Raw genomic sequence first — 22,976 nt, forward strand, 5'->3', positions numbered from 1 at the left:
AATCACTGTCCCTGATTCGGGCCAAATCCGAATTGAATATGGCCCATTTCGCACACCCCTATTGCCAAGTTGACAGATATGGGGCTATAGGAGTAGAAACCAGGATAAATGCTCCCTTGAGATTGGTACTTACATGAGCAATCCCTGGATTTTGTATTAAACTAGTAGGATGCAAAAGAGGAAAAGTATGGTATATGGATGAGGATCCACCTCCACACAACATTCAAAAGGGAAGAGACAAAATGAATATACTTTCGCCGAAGGAGAGATGCTCTGTCTGCAATCCCAGGGGACTCTCACATCCCACCTACAACCTGTGCAGGCAGTAGAATGACAGCTGAGGAATGACGGAAAGAACGTGCAGCAGGAAAGGGGAAACTGAATGTTGAGAAAGACAGCTTGAGAAATATCTGTACCATGGAGAGATCAGTTAGTGTGGTACCAGGGACACTGGATACTGAGGATTTATTTTTGAGGGAAGAGCAGGCTGCAGTTTCAGGTTGTACCATAGAATCATAGAAAATTTGGACCAGAAGGGACCCCAGGAGGTCATCTAGTCTAACCTCCTGCTCAAAGTAGGACCATCTTCAAAAAGATCCCAGCCAAAGCTTTGTCTAGGTGGGTCTTAAAAACCTCCAAGGATGGAAATTCCACAACCTCCTCTGGGTAACCTGTTTCAGTATTTTACCAGCCTCCTAATGAGAAACTTTTTCCTAATATCTAAGCTAAACTTCCCTCAATGAAACTTGAGACCACTGCTCCTTGTTCTGTCATCTGCCAACAGTGAGAACAGTCTAGCTCCATCCCCTTTGGAACCACCTTTCAGGTAGTTGAAGGCTGCTATTAAAATTGCCTCTCAATCTTCTCTTCTCCAGACTAAATAAGTGCAGTTGCCTCAGCCTCTTCTCAGAAGTTATGTGCCCCAGACCCCTCACCATTTTGGTTGCCCTCCACTGGACTCTCTCCATTTGGTCCACATCCTTTCTGTAGTGGGGGGCCCAAAACTGGACATAGTACTCCAGATGTGGCCTCACTAGTGCTGAATAAGGGGGATAGTCACTTCTCTTAATCTGGTGGCAACTCCTACCAATGCATCCCAGTATGCTGTTAGCCTTCTTGGCAACAAGGACACACTGCTAGCTCATATTCAGTTTACTGTCCACTGTAACCCCCAGGTCCTTTTATGCAGAGCTGCTGTCCAGCCAGTCAGTCCCCAGGCTGTACTGGTGCATGGGATTCTTCTGTCCTAAGTGTGGGACTTTGCACTTGTCCTTATTGAACCTTATGAGGTTTTTTTTTTGGCCCAATCCTCCAATTTGTATAGGTCACTCTGATCCCTGCCCTACCCTCCAATTTATCTACTACTCCACGAGCTTGGTGCCAACTTCAAACTTGCTGAATGTTCTCTATATGCCAACATCCAAGTTGTCGGTGAAGATATTGAACAAAACTGGTCCCAGGACTGACCCCTGGGGCACTCCATTTGATATCGGCTGCCACTAGACATTGAGCCATTGATTACTACCCTCTGAGCCCGATGCTGCAACCAGTTTTCTATTCACCTTACAGTCCGTTCATCCAGCCTGTACTTCCTTAGCTTGCCTGGAAGAATGTTATGGGAGACTGTATCAAAAGCCTTGATAAAAATCAAGGTATACCACATCTGCTGTTCTTCCCACATCCACAGAGTCAGTCATCTTGTCATAGAAGGCAATCAGGTTGGTCAGGCATGACTTGCCCTTGGTGTATCCATGCTGACTGTTTCTAATCACATTCTTCTCCTCCAAATGCCTAGAAATGGATTTCTTGAGAATCTGCTCTATGATTTTTCCAGGGAGTGAGGTAAGGCTGACTGGTCTGTAGTTCCTTGGATCTTCCTTTTTCCCTTTCTTAAATATGGACACTATGTTTTCCCTTTTCCAACCATCCAGGACCTCTGCCGGTCACCATGAGTTTTCAAAGATGATGGCCAGTGGCTCTGCAATCACGTCAGCCAATTCCCTCAGCACCCTAGAATATCCAACCCCCATGGACTTGTATATGTCGAGATTTTCTAAATATTCCCTAACTGTTGGTTGCTTCCTCCCTACTCAAACTGTGCTGCCCACTGCAGTTGTCTGGGAGCTGACCTTGCCTGTGAAGACTGACTATTCAGTGATAAGAAAGTGCTGAGATGTAAAAGGATGTAAAAGGCAGGGGCATAAGCTAATCGACAGTCAAAGTGGGACTTTTGTTTCATTATACTCAGCACATCATAGGATAACCTATATCAGCATTCACCCTAGAAATGACATTTCTTCCTACTCCTTACTGATGATGAGTGGACTGAAGGATTTCTTTACTGAACTCTTTGGTAACGAATGAGCACAGGAGCTTGGTATATATTCATTGCCGCAGAAGCAGTAGCTGACAGGGACTGATGGGTTGTTCATCTCAGGATCTGAAAAGGAAATACTCCCATGAAAAGAGTTTGAAGTTGGCCACCATGACTTTGGAAAAGTGACATATTTCTCCCCAAGGAAAAACAGCCACCTAGATGCTCATCTTTGAGAGGAATGGCAGTCACATGGGATGCAGAAGTTGTATATTCAAGTGATTTTGTTTCAGTCACAGTTATAGTCCTGATACTGTTGAAATTCAATGACCAATAACAAAAGCATTTTTTCCATATGTAAATATCCCAAACAAGTAACTATATTATGCTAACAAACCTCTTTTATAGAGAGCTAGTCTGCAGTGGTTTAGCTTCCACACGCCCTGGTGTAACAGTGTGCATACTGAACAGTGGCCATACAGGGGCTAAAGTATATGCCTCCTTTTAACTCCTGGTATGTTTCTGGTATGTCTGTATTCTTTATTTCCTGACCCCCCCATCACAGAATCTGGGTCTGCAAAATAGAGTTATATGCTGCTTATGTATCAAGACGTAGTATTGTTTGACTTCAACATTTCCTGTTAAAATGTCCCTTTACAAATTGGCTTCATGATGATGAATGCTTATTATGGATGGAAATTATTGCCTTAAATTAATGCTGACCAAAGCCTGGACAAGTGATAAGATGAGTTGCAAAATACTAGTTTGTATTTGATTCACTATTGATCCATCTCTGTCTCATTTACAGGAGAGATGAACTCAATCTTGCAGAATTGGAAGTCATGATTTCGCCAACACGATCATGAGCTGGATAGACAATGACTGACCTACTATGGACTACAATGATGATTTTTAGCACAAGATTCAAAACCTGAGAATACAGAACGTCTTAGTTTTCCTGCCAACCTGAAATCAGAAAATGATGGCATTTGAAAAAAAACAACAAACAAACAAACAAACAAAACTAATGTTAGGAATCTGAATTGTTATTTTTCAGGTTTGAATTATGTTATTGAAGTTTATCCAAACATAGATTTAAACCTCCAAACCTTTTGCTGCTGTTTTCCTATCTTTAATATGGATGTGTCTTATCTTACAAAAAAGTCAAAAGAGACAGAATTTTTCTGAGCTGCTAATAAACCACTCATGTTGAAACTCAATAGGAAAACAAAGAAAGTATAAATACTGAAATTAATTTAAATAAGATAACATCATAAGTGAATCAATATTAAAGAAAATTTTAAAAGTGAGAACAGCAGGAGATATTTCCTTATGAATTTGAAGATATAAGATGATAATATTTCTGCCATTTATATATTACTGAGCATCATTATTTTCAAATCTGGTCTTGCAGAAAGGTGAAACCATGTAAGCTTTTACATGAAAGTTACTCCCAATCATGAATAATTTTCAATTGCAAGAACAAGTGAATCGTGTTAAGATTTATCATAGATACAAAGGTGTGGTTCAGCACCTGTTCATTTTTTTGCAAGTAAAACATTCAATTCATTTGGCTTATTTGAACTAATGAGTGTAGTTATAATGGCATTGTACCTATAATATTACTTTGTTTTACTTTAGGGTGACAATCTTTCATATTTGATTATTGCAATGTAATTAATAAATAGCTTTATGAAACTGTAAGTCACGTCAAAATATGCGCATCACAAAAAATATATATGTGCTGTGCTGATATCAGAGATCTGCAGATGTGGCATCTTTAATTCCCAGGGAAAGGAGGCATCAAATCTTACATCACTAAGAAAAAATGCCTGGGCCCTGCTCCCACTGAAGATTATGGCAACATTTCTACTGACTTCAAAGGATGCACTAATTAACTTCAGTGAGAACAGAATGGCAGGATCCTCTAAGGGAGCAGAGTTCAGCTCATCTGGATGAAGATTATGCACACAGGTAGTTGACCTCCACAAAGTGAAGGAGGATGATTACCCAATGACTTATAGGGCTAAAGCATTCATCAAAATGTTTTAACTTAAAATTAGTCGTATTCTTAGATTGTCTTCCTTTTATGTCATTTAAAAAAAAAAGGGGGGGGGGAAAGAAATGGAAACACTGCATGTCACAAAATTAGATTCACAGGCACATCATGGAGGGCAAGCAAAAGTTCATATAAAAAAATAAGAAGTTGTACCAGTTTAAGAGGAGTTCTGGGAAGATTATTTCAGAAAGAAACAATCCACCTCCCCTCTGCCCTTTATAGCTCCTTACATTCATGGATGTAATTGGAAACACATAAACAGACATGCACGCTCTGCTCCCCCTTTGTATGCTTTGGCACAAAGACCCACTAGACAGGAATAATCCCTGAACACTCTGAATTTAGACATTGCTCTCATATTGGGCTTTTGAATGTCAGTGTAGGTATAGCCCTTCCAGGTGCCTGTGTGCAGGGACCAGATGGAATTAGGCCTTCATTTCTAACCATTCTTGCAATATGGTACAAAGGTATCTTTATAAGGAAACGAGCTGCTATGCCAGTCACAAACGGAGTCATAAAAAATTTTCTCTTTATAACTTCAGTACAACATGTACAATGTCATCTTTCACTTATCCCATGAACCTCAATGAAGTGTTAACTTCAAAGTTTAAAGGCTTGGCTATATTTTTTTTTCCAGAATTCCCACTGTTACTAATGCTGAGCCAATGTTTGCAACATTTTGAGATTTCACACAGATGACTTGTTGGTTGCTGACACGCCTTACAGGATGGGGCTTATTAAAATGGCTATGCGTTGTTTAGATGAGATGAGATGAGATGAGAGTTGTTATAAGTGGACATAAACATATTAGGATTCCTGATGTTAATGTTCCTGATGTTAGCCATGTTGAGAATAATGCCCGTTTAATGTTTTTTTTTTAAATGTTATTGACTGGAAAGGCAGTATTTAAAACATCTTTATGTTCTCTCATCCTTTTTTACCCAAAATGGAGTTTAGTTTAGGGAAAACCTGTAAAATTTCAAACAAAATAAAATCATAATAGTTGTGTGTTAAAGAGAAGGAATGACTTTTTAATCCATTTTATGTCTCATATTCTTTCCAGAGTTAGAATTAGCGTAACTGAAAGATAAATACTAGGGTTGGTACATCTGGGCCATGTCTACATGAGATGCATTGCTAAGTAGTAATCAACTGTGCAGTAAAGCATCACTGTCTACATGGTAAATTAATCTACTGTGCAGTAAAGCCAAATAGCATTTCTTGCACATGTAGATGTGCCCCCGTTCTTATAAATGTTCTATACTTTTATCAGTAAAACTAACAAATAGTCTTCAGTGTAGAAGAATAAGGCATCCATTAGAAAAGAGAAGAAATACCTGCTGCTTTATCCCCAAGTGTTATGGTAAAGTCACATTGACTCCTCCTGGAATGTTTCCAGGCCCAGAGGAGACAGGCAGAGGGTAATAGTAGTTCCCCTTGGCTCAACTGTATGGCACCAGGAAAATATGTCATTAAAAGGGTTAGACAAAGTACTCACTGAAGATCTACAAGCTCAAGCCCGCAGAAGAAAAGAGAAGCAGTATTATGTATTACCTCAAAGATTTGCATTACTTCTACATTCAATCTAAGAGATGTCACAACCCAAAGTTGTGATTTTGTGTTTTGTGTGCGCTTCGGCACTGCTAAATTATTTTCCCGCTAAATTGCAGCTTCTTTGCACGGTGGAGTTTTCTGCTGCAGAAGAGAACCCCGGTGCAACGGAGAATTCCCGCCAACTTGTAGCTTTCTTTGCAGGGTGCATTTCTTTTTGCATCTAAGAAATGCTCAGTGCAAAGAGTTCCTGCCATTTGTATTGGAATTCGAGCCACATTATTGGTTCACATTAAATTATGCATATGTGGCGGCTAGCGATTGGCTTGCTAGCCGTATAAAGAGCTTGGGTGGTTTCCGCCCAAGTCGGAGTTCGAGAGAGAGAGAAAAACCTTCGCCTTGCGTGAAGATCTCTAAGAGCTGTGGATCCTTACGGACCCAACGCATTTCTTAAAAGGCAACAGGGGCCTGATCAGCCTCTGGCCTCTCGCCGATAGATTCCTAGACATATCCCTCCCTGCGCGCAAAAAGAGACGGACCCACGGAGTTTCAACAACTCCGTAGGAGATCGAGCTTGTCGTAATCCTCAAACGAGGATTTAAGCGGAGCTGTGCCTGGAAAACTGTCTAGCCTACACCACGACCATCTTTGGTGTAAGTAAACAATCTTGAATCAACCCCTAAGCGTCTGTGACTAATTCTAGCTCGCCCCCCGGTTTTCTCTGACCCCGTGTGCCTGGGCTGCTGGCCGCAGCCCGCGTGCACAAAACGGGCCGCAGATTGCTCCCGGCCCACACAAGAGAATTCTCACCAAAAGCTACTTCTAGTACTTCATGATTTGTAGTCTATCTGTAGAGCGATATTAAAAAATAAGTAGCAAACTGAAATAAACTGCCTCTAATGTGACCTTTATCATCAGATTTTCATTAGGATCTTAATAGTAAATCATGGAGAAGCAAATTCTATACCGTATCTCTTCTCTTGAATGCCATATCACACTTTAAAAGTATATCCAAACTAACTATGTAAGCAATACACAGAGAGAACTTCATTCACCTCTGAAATGCGCACACACACACAAACATATGTGTATAGATACACACACATATATGTAAAATGTGGGTGTGAACAATATGTACACACATATGGTAAAATACTAGTACATCAATTCTTTAACTATATCACTGGAAGCAAGGCAGGTCTTGGAATCATAACATCATAGAAAAGTAGGGCTGGAAGGGACAGGCTCATGGCAAGGTCATCCCTATCAAAATCAACCCAAACAAGTACTTGTCCAACTTATTCCTAAAACTGCACAACCAACATTATTAAAAACAGCAAAAGCACCTTCACCTGCCACCAGTAAAGCAGGCAGCTGAGGGCTGTCAGTGCTCTTCCACTAAAACAGTTGTTAAAATACACTCAAGAGGTTCAAGGATGAGGACCATGCCTTCTACTACAAAACTGGGCAGATGAGAATAGGATGGGGTTCAACGTAGACAAATGCAGGGTGCTGCACCTTGGGAGAAGGAATCCACAGCATACATACAGGCTGGGGAGTTCCCTTCTTGAAAGCACAGAGACGGAAAGGGATCTTGGAGTCATTATTGACTCCAAGATGAACATGAACCGCCAATGCCAGACCGCAGCCAGCAAGGCCAGCCATACCTTGTCATGCATCCAAAGGTGCATCTCAAGCCGGTCCACAGAGGTGATACTCCCCCTCTATGCGACTTTAGTCAGGCCGCAGTTGGAGTACTGCGTCCAGTACTGGGCGCCGCATTTCAAAAGGGATGTGGCCAGCCTGGAGAGGGTTCAAAGGAGGGCCACCCGCTTGGTGAGAGAGCAGCAGCACAGGCCCTACGAGGAGAGACTGAAGGACCTGAACCTGTTCAGCCTCAGCAAGAGGAGGCTGAGGGGGGACCTGGTGGCTGCCTACAAGCTCATCAGGGGGGATCAACAGCAAATAGGCAGAGCCCTTTTCTCCCCAGCACCACCTGGGGTGACAAGGAACAATGGTAATAAGCTGATGGAGAACAGGTTTAGGTTAGATATCAGAAGGCAATATTTTACAGTTAGGGTGGTCAAAATCTGGAACCAACTTCCCAGGGAAGTGGTCCTCGCCCCTACCTTGGACAAATTCAAGAGGAGGTTGGATGATCACCTGTCTGGGGTCTTGTGAACCCAGCATTCATTTCTGCCTGTGGCAGGGTCAGGCTAGATGATCTGTTCAGGTCCCTAGCTACTATGAAACTATACTACAGAGGAAGGCAACCCCCACCCTACAGTTTATACCAAGCTAACAATGGGCTAAAATTCCTTCCTCACCCCAACTGTAGTGATCAGTTGGACTCTGTGTGGAAAGACAAGAACCTCACACTCAGGAACTTCTGGGTTTTAATTTCTTCTGGAGCACTGGCACACTCCAGTGAAAATCTCCACTCCTTTTTTGAGTCTCCCCTATCATAGGTATATTGTGCTGCTGCAGTTACCCAGATATTCACTGGGAGAAGTGTTCTTGTACTCTGGGGTGTGAACAATAAAAGGTCTGGCTATATCTTTGCCTCTTATCTTTTATCAGTAGCCACCTATCCATTCACCAGTAATGCAAGCAGTGTGTTTCAAGTTGTTTCATTGCCTGCACAAACCCTTGAGAAGGAGGTTAGCATCTCCCTAGAGGCAAATGCATATACTTGTGTATGTGCATATTTCTGATTGTCATTTATATCAAACTCTCGGCAGAGGAATGAAAGCAAGGGCCACAAAAAGAAAAGAAACCCTTGGCTTATTCCCCAACAAGACAGATTTTCATAGATTTGATAGATTTCATAGACAGGGCTGGAAGGGACCTCGGAAGATTATCGAGTCCAGCCCCCTGCCCAAAGGGCAGGAAGTCAGCTGGGGTCATAGGATCCCAGCAAGATAAGCATCCAGTTTGCTCTTGAAGGTGTTCAATGTAGGCGCTTGAACCACCTCTGGTGGCAGGCTGTTCCAGATCTTGGGGGCTCGGACAGTAAAGAAATTCTTCCTTATGTCCAGCCTGAAACGGTCTTGTAGTAGTTTATGACCATATAAGACAGACAGCTCCTGATCTCCTTCCAGGCCACAGAAGGATGAGAGGTCAGTGGAAGAGACCCAGTGTGCTGTAGCAAGGCGGGGGGGACAGCAAGTGGAGCATCCACCCTGAGTGCTGAAGTGAAGGGATGCCAACAGGCACTGCCCAGTTGGGGTGGGGTATGGGATAGAGCTGCAAGCAGCCTGTTGGGGGGCATGGGGACAGGGGAAGGGTGGCTGCCACCACTGTGTGAACTCCTGAGCAACTATGGGGGAAGGGGGCTGTGCCCTCTTGATTTGTGCATGGGGTGAGGGCAGGCTGGCACTAAACTTCATTGCTATGGCACTGAAGAGATATATGTGTGCTAGTTGATAGGTGAAATGTTTAGGCCTGAGGCTTCCCTGTTGGTTGTGGGTGTAGTGATTACTGGGTTCAACAATACAGACATATAAATGAGAAGAATTAAACAATTAGCTTTATTGTGGAGCTGTAGGCAATCTCTGCAGAACCTTGGTCTCTATCTAATAGCTACCGTCTAACTGGGGGACCATCTCCTGATTCCCAACTCTTCTAAATTAGAGAGTATCTTTAAATTATAACTTTTATCATTACAGTGGGAGCCAAATGTTTAACCTGAAGATGGTTATGGGGTTGCAATGTTGGGGCCAAAGGTTTCCTTGGGGGTCGCTGGTGTGGAATGTTGGGACCCAATTGATCCCTGGTAATTGTGGAGCTAGAATATTGGAGCCAGAGGGCTATGTGGTGGCTGGGGGAGGTGAAAGTTGGGGACCAGTCTGTAACAGTTAGGGGTATGGAAAGTTGGAACTCAGGGGTAGAAAATGTGGTTAGAGGGGGTTCTGTTTAGGTTGTTGGTAGTGCTTGAGGGTTCTGTGGCTGCAGGAGGAGAGGGGGTGGAATTCGGGGTTTTGAAGGTTTTGTGGTGTTTAGAAAGTGGAATGATGAGCCCAAAGGTTTTAGTTTGTTATTTTTGGGAGAGAGAGTTTTGTGGCCTGTGCATTCATAGGCCACATAAGAAAGTAGGGCTAAAAGAGGCATCATAAGTGCATTTGGTCCAGCCTCTCTACACAGGGTGGAATCATCCCTGACTAAATAATCCAAGTCAAGTGTCTGTCTAACCCACTCTTGACCATTTCCAGTGATGAGCATTCCACAATTTCTCTAGGAAACCTGTTACCTGTTCCAATGGTTGACCACCTTCATTGTCAAAAAGTAATTTCTAACCTCCAACCTGAATTTCCTTGGCTGCAGGTGATTCCATTGCTTCTAATGCTTCTAGCCTTGTTCCTCACAACCAAGAAAATAGCTATCCAAGTAATATTTTTAATTAAGTTCAAGTATGTTAACATTGTTACCACCCTTCCCCCAGGTTCTCTCTTCAAATCCCCTCTGGGTTCTAGTTCTTTCAGTCTTTCCTCATAAATCATGTTTCCCAGGCCTCTAATTATTTTTTAGGTTCTGCTGGACTCTTTCTAATCTGACCACATCTTTCTTGAAGTGTGGGGCCCAAAACTGGACACTGTATTCCAAGTGAAGTCTTCCCAGTTCTAAACAGAACAGAAGAATCACCTCCCTTGAATAGCAAGTGAAACTCTTATTGATATAATCCAGTATACTGTTGCTTTTTCTTTGTAAAAACACCACACTTTTGGCTCATATTCAGAATCTAGTTCACTGTAACCCCCAGGTCCTTCCTTACAGTACTGCAGCCAACTAATTATTCCCCAATCTGTATTTTTGGATGCAATTATTCTGTCCCAAGTGCAGGATTTTATATTTGTCTTTGTTGAATTTCCTCTGATGATTTTGGACATTTCTCCAGTATATACAAGTCATTCTGTATCCTAGCCCTACCCTTCAGAGTGTCTGCAGCTCCATCCAACTTGGTGTCGTCCACAAATTTGCTAAGCACGCACTCAATCTAATCTTCCAGATCATTAAAGAATATGTTAAACAATATCAGAGCCAGGACAGATCCCTGGGAAACCCCACATGATACTTTCTCCCAGCAAAACATTGAGCCATTTTTAGTGAGAAACTTCTTCCTAATAACTAACCTAAACTTCCTTTGTTACAACTTGAGACCATTGCTCCTTCTTCTGTCATTTGCCACCACTGAAAAACAGAACAGTCTAGCTCCATCCTCTTTCAAACCCCACTTCAGGTAGTTGAAGGTTGCTATTAAATCCCCTCTTATTCTTCTCTTCTCCAGACTAAATAAGCCCAGTTCCCTCAGTCTGTCCTCATAAATCATGTGCCCCAGCCCCCTAACTGTTTTCATTCCTCTCCGCTGGACTCTCTCTAATTTGTCCACATTTCTTCTGTAGTGGGAGCCCCAAAACTGGATACAGTAGTCCAGATGTGGTCTCACCAGTGCTGAATAGAGGGAAAGAATCACTTCCCTTGATCTACTGGCAACACTCCTACTAATACAGCCCAGTATGCTGTTAGCTTTCTTTGCAGCAAGGGTACACTGTTGGCTCATATTCAGCTTACTGAGTGTCCACTGTAATCACGAAGTTCTTTTCTGCAGAACTGCTACTTAACCAGTGGATCCCCAGCCTGTACGAGTCTATTGTTCCATCTGATAGCAGAAAAGACCAGAAATGCAGGCCCAAATCTGGGAAGCATAAAGCAGCATGATCAGAGAGAGTATATGTGATTTCACACATGCAATTAAGTGGGCCACAGTTCATCTTACATGTATAGTAATTTTTTTATTACTACAATAGACATATAAAGGGAGTATTAGTTGTTTTACAAACTTGTAAGAAAGGAAAAAAACATCAGTCTCTCTTTGATCTGAATCTCCAACACTGTAACAAAGTACAAGGCCAACTATGTAGAGTATTAGTTGTAGCTAGCTGTAGAACAAAACTATTTTCCCATTTATGAGTACTACCATTGTTACTACTATGATGACAGCAAGAGACACAAGAAAGAAGGAAAGATGACCATTACGTGAGTCGTTATCTTTTTAATTTATGGATAGCTTTCACTGTGCCTCATTTATCTGGGCCAATATCCACAACTTCCAATTAGATGATGGAGCTAAGAATACCACTAAACAACAAACTAGTGTATTTTTCTTCAGTAAATCCATCTGCTTTGTTTATAATGCTCAGTTCTGCAAAGTGTTAACACAGCAATTAGCACTGTAAGAAACTGTCTTTCTATGCAACAAAGTGAAGAGATTACCAATTAAAACACCCATGGAACTATTTATTTTTAATTACAACTTATTTTTTAAGGCTTAGCACTGTTTTTCATGTACCATTTATCTGTGGCTCTGGAATGGTTAAGTTCTATATTCACAGTCATGTTAGTACATAAAACAAATAAAGAAAGATGAAGAGCCCTAATCAATGAATCAAGACTTTAGAATCCTGGCCATTGTACCTAACTAGTATAATTGCTTGCTCAAAAAAGTGAAATAAAACTGTTTTTAAACCTTGTCAGTGACTCAGTTTTTAAAACAAACTTGGTTTCAACTTCCTAAGATGCATTCAGTACAAAGGGTTTTATATTCCCCACCACCACTTCTCTTCTTTGGACTGGAACATATTGACCATGGATGCTATAGTAGGGGGACACTGTTTGTAGCATTAAAATTTCTTTCAAGGCACTACTATTTGGGACATTTATGTAAATAACTGTTTGAAATTGGCTAATAAACACGTTAGACCCTAAGCATGAAAACACTTAAGCTCATACATAATATAAACTACAATAATTAGTGTAATTTAGCTGAAGGTCACCCAATGGAGATGCGTTTGCAGGACAGGGGAATTGCAGTGAATCTTTAACTCAGTTGTTATAAATATTCACTATATACAATATTCATGAAAATAAAGTATACAGGAAGAATATGCTAACATATTTACAAACCTGGGCTTAACATATAAACATGCATCTTTAACATCTATAAGGTAACAAGCTAAAAACTTTTGTTTAATGTAAATTTTTATAACTAGACACCTGACATCAGAAATAAATTGAGAATAAAATTAAAAGCTAGGAAATTACTGAATGCAATTAAACAATTGTGGAACACAGCTTTTTCCATACATAATGAAAAAGCATTATTTCTATGGAATAAAATCTCACCTTTTTCCGATTGACTAAGTGCAAATAACTAATTCAGCCAGATAACAGATATCCAAAGTCTTAGATCATTCTCTTACCCTTTTTTAATAATGTATAATTTGGGGCATAAGACTTTATTATGATGTGGAATCATTAAGAATACAGAATGCACAGAATACACAATTATTACATTATATAGATAGATAGATAGATAGATAGATAGATAGATAGATAGATCTAAATACCTATATATATTGCCCCAGTGGAAACACTTTAAATATATTCATGGCTATACAGAGTTATTTTGTGTTTTTCCCCAGAAAACAGAAAATATTAGAATGATGAATATAAGCAAAGTTTTGAAAGTATCTAAGTGGTTTAAGAGCTTAGCTTAAGCCTTACTTACAAAATGCTTTCAGAATTTAGGAGTACAAAACATTAAAATTAATGGAATTGTTTAGATGGTAAGGTCTGTAAGACTATTCTGATCACCTAGTCTAATTTCCTGTGAAGGTAGCACAGGTAAAAGAATCACAATAAATATATTCTGCATAAAGGCATATATTTTGTTTGTAGCATAGACATGCAGATTACACAATCACTGAGTAAGGGACAGAGTGAATCTAGGAAAACAAACTAAACTCAGGACTCCCACCAGCTGGGGAGGAGTGCTAACCACTAGGCACTAAGTCACACTGTCTTGTGTATTCTCTCTCTCTAGACAAAGAATCTTGCCTTCTTTGCTACATAGTGGAGTACTTATCATATTTACTCAAATGCAAGATGAGCCACCTTTCCTTATATAGAATAATTCTATACCTCAACAATTATAACAAATGTATAAACTTTACTTATATAGAATCTAATTATTTTATATAAGGAAAATTTATAAATTTGTTATAATTTTTGAGGTATAGAATCTAATTCTTGGAGGTTTGCCTTGAATTTGTTCCTTCCACTACCACAGCAGTGAAAATAGATCCGGGGAATCAGGTAGCTCCCTTTCCCTTTGCTCCCAACCCCCCAAATTCTTTCCCCAGCTCCCTACTGTCACACCCTGTTCTCCCATAGCACATGAAAGTGAGAAACAAACTTAAAAATACTGATCTATAAATAAATATACTTATAGTAACTTGTGTATATGGAAATAACTACAGGTATCCATAGACTTAGTATATCTAGAATTGATGCAGTCTACCTTTTTTGAAAATGCTGCAAGTTTTAGCACAAGTCCTCCACATTTAAGCAGCACTTCTACACCTACTTCTAAATTGTCCAAACTAGGCATGGTATTAATCCAAAGCCAAAAGACTCATGATTTACCACATAGTTCATTGGGCTGAGCCCCAGCCAAGGCTACAACATTTCAAGCCATGGTGACCTCACAGCTCAGAACCGCTCAGTATGTGTGTGTACTCTAGATACCCCCCACAAAGGATCCACGTGCTAATTATCTGCCCTCCTCGTCCTAACTGGAGCCAGATATTATTGTCATGAGTCCTGGGGTCCTCCAAAAAAGTATATGGAAATGAGGTACAGGGCAATTAATGGAGGGCAGAGCCATACTAATCATATGTAAAAAACTGAGTGGGTGGCAGGGAGTGTGATAGAGGGATTCTGGGTAAGATGTTTGGGGCCCCATTCGGTGATGTTTGCCAGACATTTAAGGCTGGTTTTAAAAACAGGATTCCTTGGAAATGGGAAAGAAAGGTGCAGCTCAGCTGTGAGAGTGAACAGGAAGTCAAAATGTATTCAGTGCAGAAGCTCACCATGATTTCAAATAGTCAGTGCTGAGGTAGACTGAATGCAATGGGCACTACCATCTCTCTTTTCAGGTGGGTTTTGCTAAGAAAACACCAACCCATTTTAAGGGCTAGACACACACAGACACACACACACAGGAAAGAGAGTTCCCATCAGCATGTAATGTAGCATTTTTGGCACCAAAGGGAGGGTGTCAGGGCTTGCTCTGGCCTTCCCAGTGCTGGCCTAGTATTGCAGTACCTCCAGGTCCAGTGACTGTTTCCTGATGGGGAAATACTTGCTTCCCCCCTCCCTTTTTTTTTAAGGAACACACAAACAAAGGTTCCCATCAGAATGTTTGCCACATACACGCCATGTGTTTTATACTCATGCATAGTGTTGGCTGCATTTAATCAACTTTATATTTGGTTTCCATTACTGAGCAGATGCTGCTTTTGGCAGCAGTTTAATGATACATAGTGTATTTAGTGAGGTTTCCTTGTATGCAAAATGTAGGATGAGGGGCTCCCCCCACTCTTCCATGTTGATTGGGGGGAAAAAACCCTTATATTGTATGCAAGTACTATTTTTTTCTCTCTGATCATGTATCGAGTTCTTTGCTACACAAGAGTAAAGATTGCTGCCAACCAGAATAGCCCCTAAACTGAAGTAGTTTAGGACACTTTCCTTGGAAGTGTGACAACTAAGTATGCCCCCCTCTTCTCCCCCTGCCCCTCCCAGCTGAGGGAAATGGAAAAAACAAAACAAAAGACAAAACCTTGGGTCTTCTACTTCTTGGGCAAGTGCTCTGTTATATAGCCTAACAGGGTGGCCTCCTTGTTGGGTTTCCACTGGCCGCCCTTCTCTTGGGGTAACTGCCCACTTCACTCACCTGCCACACATTGATGGAAAAATATGAGAGTTGTTACTAAGGAGGTATGCTGCCCATTACTGGCCATGCTGAAAAGGGCCTTAATATCCACTCCGACCTCCCCTCCATGGGTTCCATGCCTCCCAGATGTCACTCTGTCTGTGTTACTTCTCTAGCCCATGGCTGAAGCAAACTGGGCACACAGTTGTAGCTCTACTCTACAGCCCCGGAGGGCCACTCATACGCCACCTCTCTTTCATTGGGGTCCCATTCATTCTGCTGGCTCTCACCCAGCCTCTTTCATACTGCCCTCCCTCAGGGCCACACTCAAACCACCCAGCCTCACCCAGCTTCAGGCTTAGCCCTCCGTGCCTCAATCAGCCCCAGCAGTCTGTTCAGTGTCTCCCACTCCCACTACCCTCACCTGAGTGTTGACTGAGCAATTCTACAAATACTGGCCTACTTCGCTCCTGGCCCCTCACCAGGGCACTATGCCCTACTGGGCCTCTTAACTCACCCACACTCACATGGCTGCTCTAATTCACAGGCTTTCCCCTGCCATCTGGGCACAGCCCCAGGTCCCTTCTCCAGGTCCCTTCTCCAGCCTGAGCTCTGCCTCAGGGCTCCTTAATGAGCCTGGGCTTCCCTTGCTCGTTAGAACACCACCAGGGATGTGGGGCTGGGGTTATAAGGCACCCCACCCCACCTTTCACCAGGGAGGAAGCTGGGCCAGCACTTCCTGGAGGATCCCACATCACTAGGAGCCCCACCAAGCCACCCTTCCCAGGCAGGGTGCAGTTTTACATCCTACCCAGCACAAAGGGTCACCTCCTACCCTACCCTACCATTACTTCCTGATGTTACCTCTTTCCTCCTGCAGCAAATTGTAGCCCAGCTTATATCCCTGGGTCCAAAATGGCTGCCCTCATCAGGCACCCGGCTGCTGCCTGTTTTCTGTCCTTAAACTGGAAGCACCAAAGGTGCCCTGCCACAGGCTACTACATAAACAATGGACATCATGTTCTCCAACTCCTTTTCTAGGCATGCCTTTTTCCTATCTAGCTCTTTTTAAAAATAGTCATATAACTGCTTACTCTTAGGTGAGATTTTAGATTTGATCTCAAATGCACTGAAGTGCCTCCTTATAACCATAGTCACACATCTAAGCTACAGAAAGGCAATCAATGGCATGCTAACTAGCCTTCAGTTACCAAGGTCCTCTTTTCTAATCTTTTAAAATTCTGAAAATTCTGACATAAGAATAACTTTTTCTCTGCCTTCTAGATCTACTCCAAATTAAAATAATTAGTACATTAATTTGATTAATAATGAATAAAAATGCATGTTAATGGAGTTTCATGGCCATTCTTTTACTCTGAGTTGCAAGTTATCTTGTCCTGGAGATTTAGAATATGTAATTTAAATAGTTAAAGGTGTAAGTTATTGATGGAAATTGCACTTAGACTTCCTAATACAATAAGGGATTTGGAAAATTTTACCTGGTGTAAAAAAATGTTAGCTGTGGCTTATTATGAGAGTTCTGAATAGGCAATCTGGTGTCTAATAGTACCAGTTCAGCATTTTGATTTTGAAAGAATGGTAGATATATGCAACTTTTGCTGTCCTTATATCTAACCATACTGTTCCCCAACAATATTTTCAAACAAATCCTGCTTCTTCCGTTTATTGTATTGCCCTTGTCTAATCTGTCTAGATCAGTGGTTTTCAACATTTTTCCATTGCAGACTCCTAAAAAATTTTGAATGGAGGTACAGACCCATTTGGAATTTTGAACAGAGGTGTGGGCACCTTTGAATTGTAAGTGTGGGTATTCACATACTTTTGGTTGATCAGTCATCTTTCATGACCCCTTAGACATAGTCTGAGGACCCCCAAGTGTCCACGGACCACAGGTTGAAAACCACTGATCTAGATTTAAACATCTAGATAGGCAGGGGAAGGCTAAATACTGAAGCAGATGGGAGAAACAGGCAATAGCTCAAGCTTCTGGATGCAAGTTTCATGCCTTTTTGTGACAGACTTAAGTTTAGATTACAGGGTCTAAGGTTCTTGTGGTTTGGGTGTGCAAGTAGGAAAGGCTGGGACAGGTAGTTTTGATGGCCCTTTCTGGGTTAGGTTTCCTTTCCCTCGGGCCTCCTCTACACAATACAGGTATTGCACAATTAACTGTTTAATTGCACAATTACCTTGAGACTAGGTACACATACAAAGGACTTATACAATAAAAAGCTTCAGCCAACTATAAAGTTGGACCTCAAAAATGTGTACTAACTTTACAGCTGGTTGCTATACAGCTTTAATTTGGAAGTATAGCAGGGTTTCTGCTATGGCTTGGAGCCCTGTCAGCTGATAGGGCTCCCAGCTTCAGGGGTGCCCATTGCCTAGCCAGGGTGGCAAGTCCTGAGACTGCTGGGGACTCTCAGGTCCAGCAGCTGTTGGCTCAGGATCCTGGTAGCACCCCACAGCTGCTGGGACCCAGAGCCCCAAAGCTGCAGACACTGGCTGCCCACAGTGTGCCTTCCAGCAACCCCCAGGGTGGGAGCAATTCTCCTGTTCTGGGGATGCATGAAACTCCTGGGGCCAGAGGATCACTGCTGTGTTGATCTCCCCACCCCAGGAATGTAGGAAACCCTGGGGGCTGGAGGATTGCTACTGGGGTGATGCCCCAACCCCAGGGGTTTCATGCACCCCGAGAGCATGGGAATTGCTGATGCAAGGCTCCCCCTGCATTGGCAATAAGGTGCAATGGATTCTAAGGTGCAATCCCACAAATGTGCCTCCTGCCATGCACATGTAGAGGGGGGCCCAGCATAACAAGGGAGGGTGAGCAGGGCATCTGCCCCTGCTGCTGACTTTGTAGAGGCATAAAAACAGCAGCTGTCACTGGCAGGCCAGTGTTGCCACTAGCAATGGCAATCTGGCCACTGTTACTGCTTTCTCTATTCATCTCCTTTTATTTGTAGCTTTCATCACGTTAACAATACTTGTTGCATTGTATTTATGTTGTAGTTAATGACATTACATTTATTCAGTTAATTCCATGCTACAAGGGCTTCTGGAGGTGCTTTAATTAGCTCATAACAGGTCATCAGTAATGTGGCCATGGCCACTTCTTAAGATCACTTTGGCATATTTTATGTAACAAACTATATACCAGTGTAGGGGTACATGACACTGGCAATACACTTAATTTTGAGGCCTTTAGGTTTTTTTGTACTGAGGAGTATAAATTTGTTTCTAGGTGTCAGGGGATGCTTTGAATTTCCAGTGAGGCAGACGATGGCAGCAAACCCCCCCCCAGTCTTGTAGACCCTCTGGGCTTAATATCTACAATATGGTTGCCTGAGATTGCTGGAAACTGAAGTCATTGCTCCTGTTAAAAATTCCTATGTTTGTTTGAATCTACCTGGATCTTGGCCAGGTCTATTGGTTCTTTTTGTTTTAGCTGGGAGGCTAATGGCAACAGAGATATGAACCAAAATTAGATGTGATGCCTCTATCTTCTTTGCACAGCCACGCAAACACTCAACAACCCCCACCTCTTTCCAAGTTAAAAATTTAACTGTCTCTTTAAAATAACTTCACATAGATTTTTCTCAGCTAAGCCAAATATTTTGCTGTTCTAGCTTTGATTCTTGCTCACATTCAAATATAATTGCTGTGGATGCTTTGAGTTTCCAGTGAGAACAACGCAGTTGGGTGAGGCTCAGCTTTCTCACCAAATGGCAAGACTGAGCTTGCTTTGCTGAACTCATCATAAGCTGTATTCACTAATGCAACATTTTGAAATGTGGTATACAACATCTGCACACCAGTTGGATATGTTTGCACCAGGAATCCTATAAGGTGACTGAATAAAGGATAATAATATTTTTTTTCAAGATGTCAGTTGTTTTAAGAAGGAAAACATCTACTAGTAATAAAACTCAGAGTTTGAGGAAGAGTAGAACTGTATAATGGACCTGTACAATTTTGTAGGTTTCTGGTAAAGCCAAGACAGCAGATTCACCAAGGGTCTTATTCATTAGGTTTACATGGAGTTCAAGACTTTCATGCACATGAAAATCTTCAAGTGAACATCAGTCAAAATCACGAGACATTTTAGTTTTATATTATAATGTGCAACATGGGAGGGTTTTTTTATTGATCAAACTCTACAGCATTTTCTGCATGCACCAGATTTTCTATACTTTAATTTGCTGACTGTGGAGAAAAAACAGAATGTCTCTTTCTTAAGCTGTATCATTTTCTTTCATTTAATTTCATTTTCTTTGGCTCTATTCTATCAGGTTGGAAGCTAAAGCAATCTAAATCAGATTTAGGTGGAGAACGGCATCATTTGGATGCTGAATATTGCTTATTGAATACCTTAACTACTCTTCTTCTTACCTAGGGTTGGAATCCATAGGCCTGTACTGATGCAAAATATGAATAGCTTTGTTGAACTCACTAGGTTTATACCAGTGTAACTAGGAAGAGAATCAAGCCTCCTGACTTTATCTCACCAACATGCCAAGAGTTTATGCTATGCAAACACTGAAAGCAAGTGGTAAGAAATCTTTTCAGCAATGTCAAAAATAGTACTACCTTTCTTTTTTCCTTTTATTTCTGGAATGGGAAATATGTGTTTATTTACAAACTTTACTACAACCTGACCCTTAGTTTTACAACCCCCGCTCATCAAAATATCCTGCATTGGTTAGAACACTTCCAAAGAACAGACAGCCTCTACTCACAGCCTGTTAAAACCACTCCTTAACTCAAGGAGATGTTGGCTATTGGGTGAAGTGAGGCACTCCTTTCTCCCCAAGGGCTAAGCACTCAGTCATCCAAACATACCCAGCTTCTGGCCACACCATAAAAAGAAACAGAAGAACAGCACACGCACTGGGTCCAGCCTGCTCTTCTACTTAAAAAAAAATGCATCTTTAAATACCCCCCGCCCCATACTGCCTCCCGCCCTAAGTGTTCTTGCCTTCAGTTATGTGAATCACTACCTTGGTGGCTTTCCCTGTAAGTCTTTTCTGGAGGTAGCATTTCATCCCTAAAACTGAAAAGAAAGACTGCTTACCAGGCTAACTATTCTCCATAAGTTTTGCTTTCCTTTGACTATTTTTCTTCCTCTAGTTTGATTATTTTTATTATTTTATTTTCTTTTACTATAGTCTATTTTTACATCATTCTTCCTTGTGATGTTGCTTTTTTTCTTCCTCCTCATTGTTTCCTTCTTCTTACCTCATTTTCCTTCCAATTCTTCCTGTCTTTACTAGTCCTGCTTTCTCTTTTCTAAGCCTTCCCTGGATTTCCCCCTCATTTTCTGATACCATTCTGTATGTGCCCAGACCCCCTGCTCCAGTGGGAATACCCTAAATTACACCTTAGTTCTGTAGAAAATGCTATCGTTGCATGGTCCACAAACATAATTTGGATCACAGTAATGAAAGCCTAGAAGGGATGGTGGTCCCCTGAAGGATGCAAACCTGGAAAAGGAATTTGCCAGTAGCTTTGGTTGAAGAACATACAATACAAACAGACTGCAGATATCAAGACTGCACGTGAGAAAATGCTGTTAAATATAACTGAGGAATGTCAACAATCAAATAAGATGACAATTTAAAAGTATTCAACCAGAATCTCGGTTGCTATAAATGTTGTACTCCATCATTTCATTGTAACAGAGTTGGAATAAATTAAACATTACAAACTCTATAATGAATACACATTTAAAAATATTTAATGACATTTTCAAATTTTCATGAATTAATTTAGTATAGATGTTAGCAAGAATTACCTCTCTTTTTTATAGGTAATGACAGCTAGTTTCAATTTCAGTTCCTATAATACTGGCTCAGCTGATTTTATTGACCTTATCTTCATATAAAATAAAGAGCCAATTAAACTACATATAGCTCAAGCAATGTAACCTTAATTTTAGCCCTTTCAAGCTATACAAGCTTAATCAAAAAGGGATTCCATTCAAATACACATGTGGAAATTTGAAACATGTTGTCGGAGGAAGTGTGATAAAATATACCTTAGCTGTAAAATGCTTTGGTACTGAACTTTAGGAATTGCTAATTACAAATGTATAAATAACACTGTAACAATATTGCACAATATCTCTCTTCCACATTCTTTAGATTCTTCTTTTTCCCCTGTTATTATAAAGGAATGGTTTAAGGCAGGGGTGTCAAACTAAGCTGGCACTGCAGGCTAGATGAGGGTCATGGGCTGGTCTGTGGGCCAGACTGGGACCAATCACCTCTGCATTTGCCATGCAGGGCCAGCATGGGGCATGTACAGCTCAAAGTGTGCAGCCTAGACCCAGCACTACAGGGAGCAGAGGGAGTCGGTCTGGGACACTGCATGTAATTTGTACCCCAGACCCCCTGTGCTACATGCAGCACCAGGTCCAGCCTGCATGCCACGGGTAGTGTGCGCCCTGGGGCTGGCATGTGCTGCACACAGCATGCAGGGCTGGACAGGCCAGGCATGCTGTACTCAGCACAGTGGGCCAGTATGGGGCACACTGTGGCATCCTACCAGACTGGTCCTTTGTCCTAGTTCTGGCACAGCTCAATCCAGATTGGCTCCAGCGCCATTAGCCAGGACTGGTTCTGTGGGGCACCAAATGCAATGTGTGCCCCATACTGGCCCCCTGTCTGTGTGCAGGGTGTGTGGTACTAGGTCCAGCCCCTGTGCCACATACAGTGCACAGGCCTGGGGTCAGTGTGTGGGATGCGTCCAGTGACCCATAGCCCAGATCATACAGCTCCACAGCTTTGATCCAGCCTGCAGACCATATGTTTGACATCCCTGGTTTAAGGTATCAAACTGTAGGTTACTGGTTATCCATTCATACCTAAACTTCCTTTGTTCTCTCCAACTGCTTTCTCATTAGCACATTATCTTAGGAAAGCAGTTGACGGCCCTTTCAGGCTGTGGGCTGGAATGACTCAGGTCAGGTTAGGGATGAGCTTGTGTTAGGACCTTGCAGCCACTACTGCTGCTTCTCTTTGCTTCAGCAAAGGGGGAGCTCCCACTGTTGCTGCTGCTTCTTGCCCTGGCATGGGAGGAGCACCCTCACATTGCTAAACACCACCAAACCCCATATTCATGGGATGGATCCAATGGTCCCATGAGCTGGATTCAACCCATGTGCAGCAGGTTGCTGACCCTTAAGGTATGCTACACCTTTTCTCAGCACCCTTGAAAGCTCTAGGCCTGCACACACCAAACCTTAAAATCAGGTATGGAAA

At 41.9% G+C, this 22,976-nt stretch overlaps 2 long non-coding RNA genes across 2 annotated transcripts in view; one reads left to right on the forward strand and one right to left on the reverse strand.

Moving 5' to 3' along the window:
* The window catches only part of LOC109285965 (uncharacterized), a 59,188-nt gene extending 53,795 nt beyond the window's left edge, over positions 1-5,393 (forward strand). Inside the window, exon 2 of the long non-coding RNA XR_002093873.2 lies at positions 3,123-5,393. This is a non-coding gene — a long non-coding RNA (uncharacterized LOC109285965). The remainder of the gene's footprint in view (positions 1-3,122) is intronic.
* The window catches only part of LOC109285966 (uncharacterized), a 106,300-nt gene that overhangs the window by 54,509 nt on the left and 28,815 nt on the right, over positions 1-22,976 (reverse strand). The window lies entirely within an intron of this gene.

The sequence above is a fragment of the Alligator mississippiensis genome, chromosome 3, assembly GCF_030867095.1.
Source record: "Alligator mississippiensis isolate rAllMis1 chromosome 3, rAllMis1, whole genome shotgun sequence".
NCBI classification, from domain to species: domain Eukaryota; kingdom Metazoa; phylum Chordata; order Crocodylia; family Alligatoridae; genus Alligator; species Alligator mississippiensis.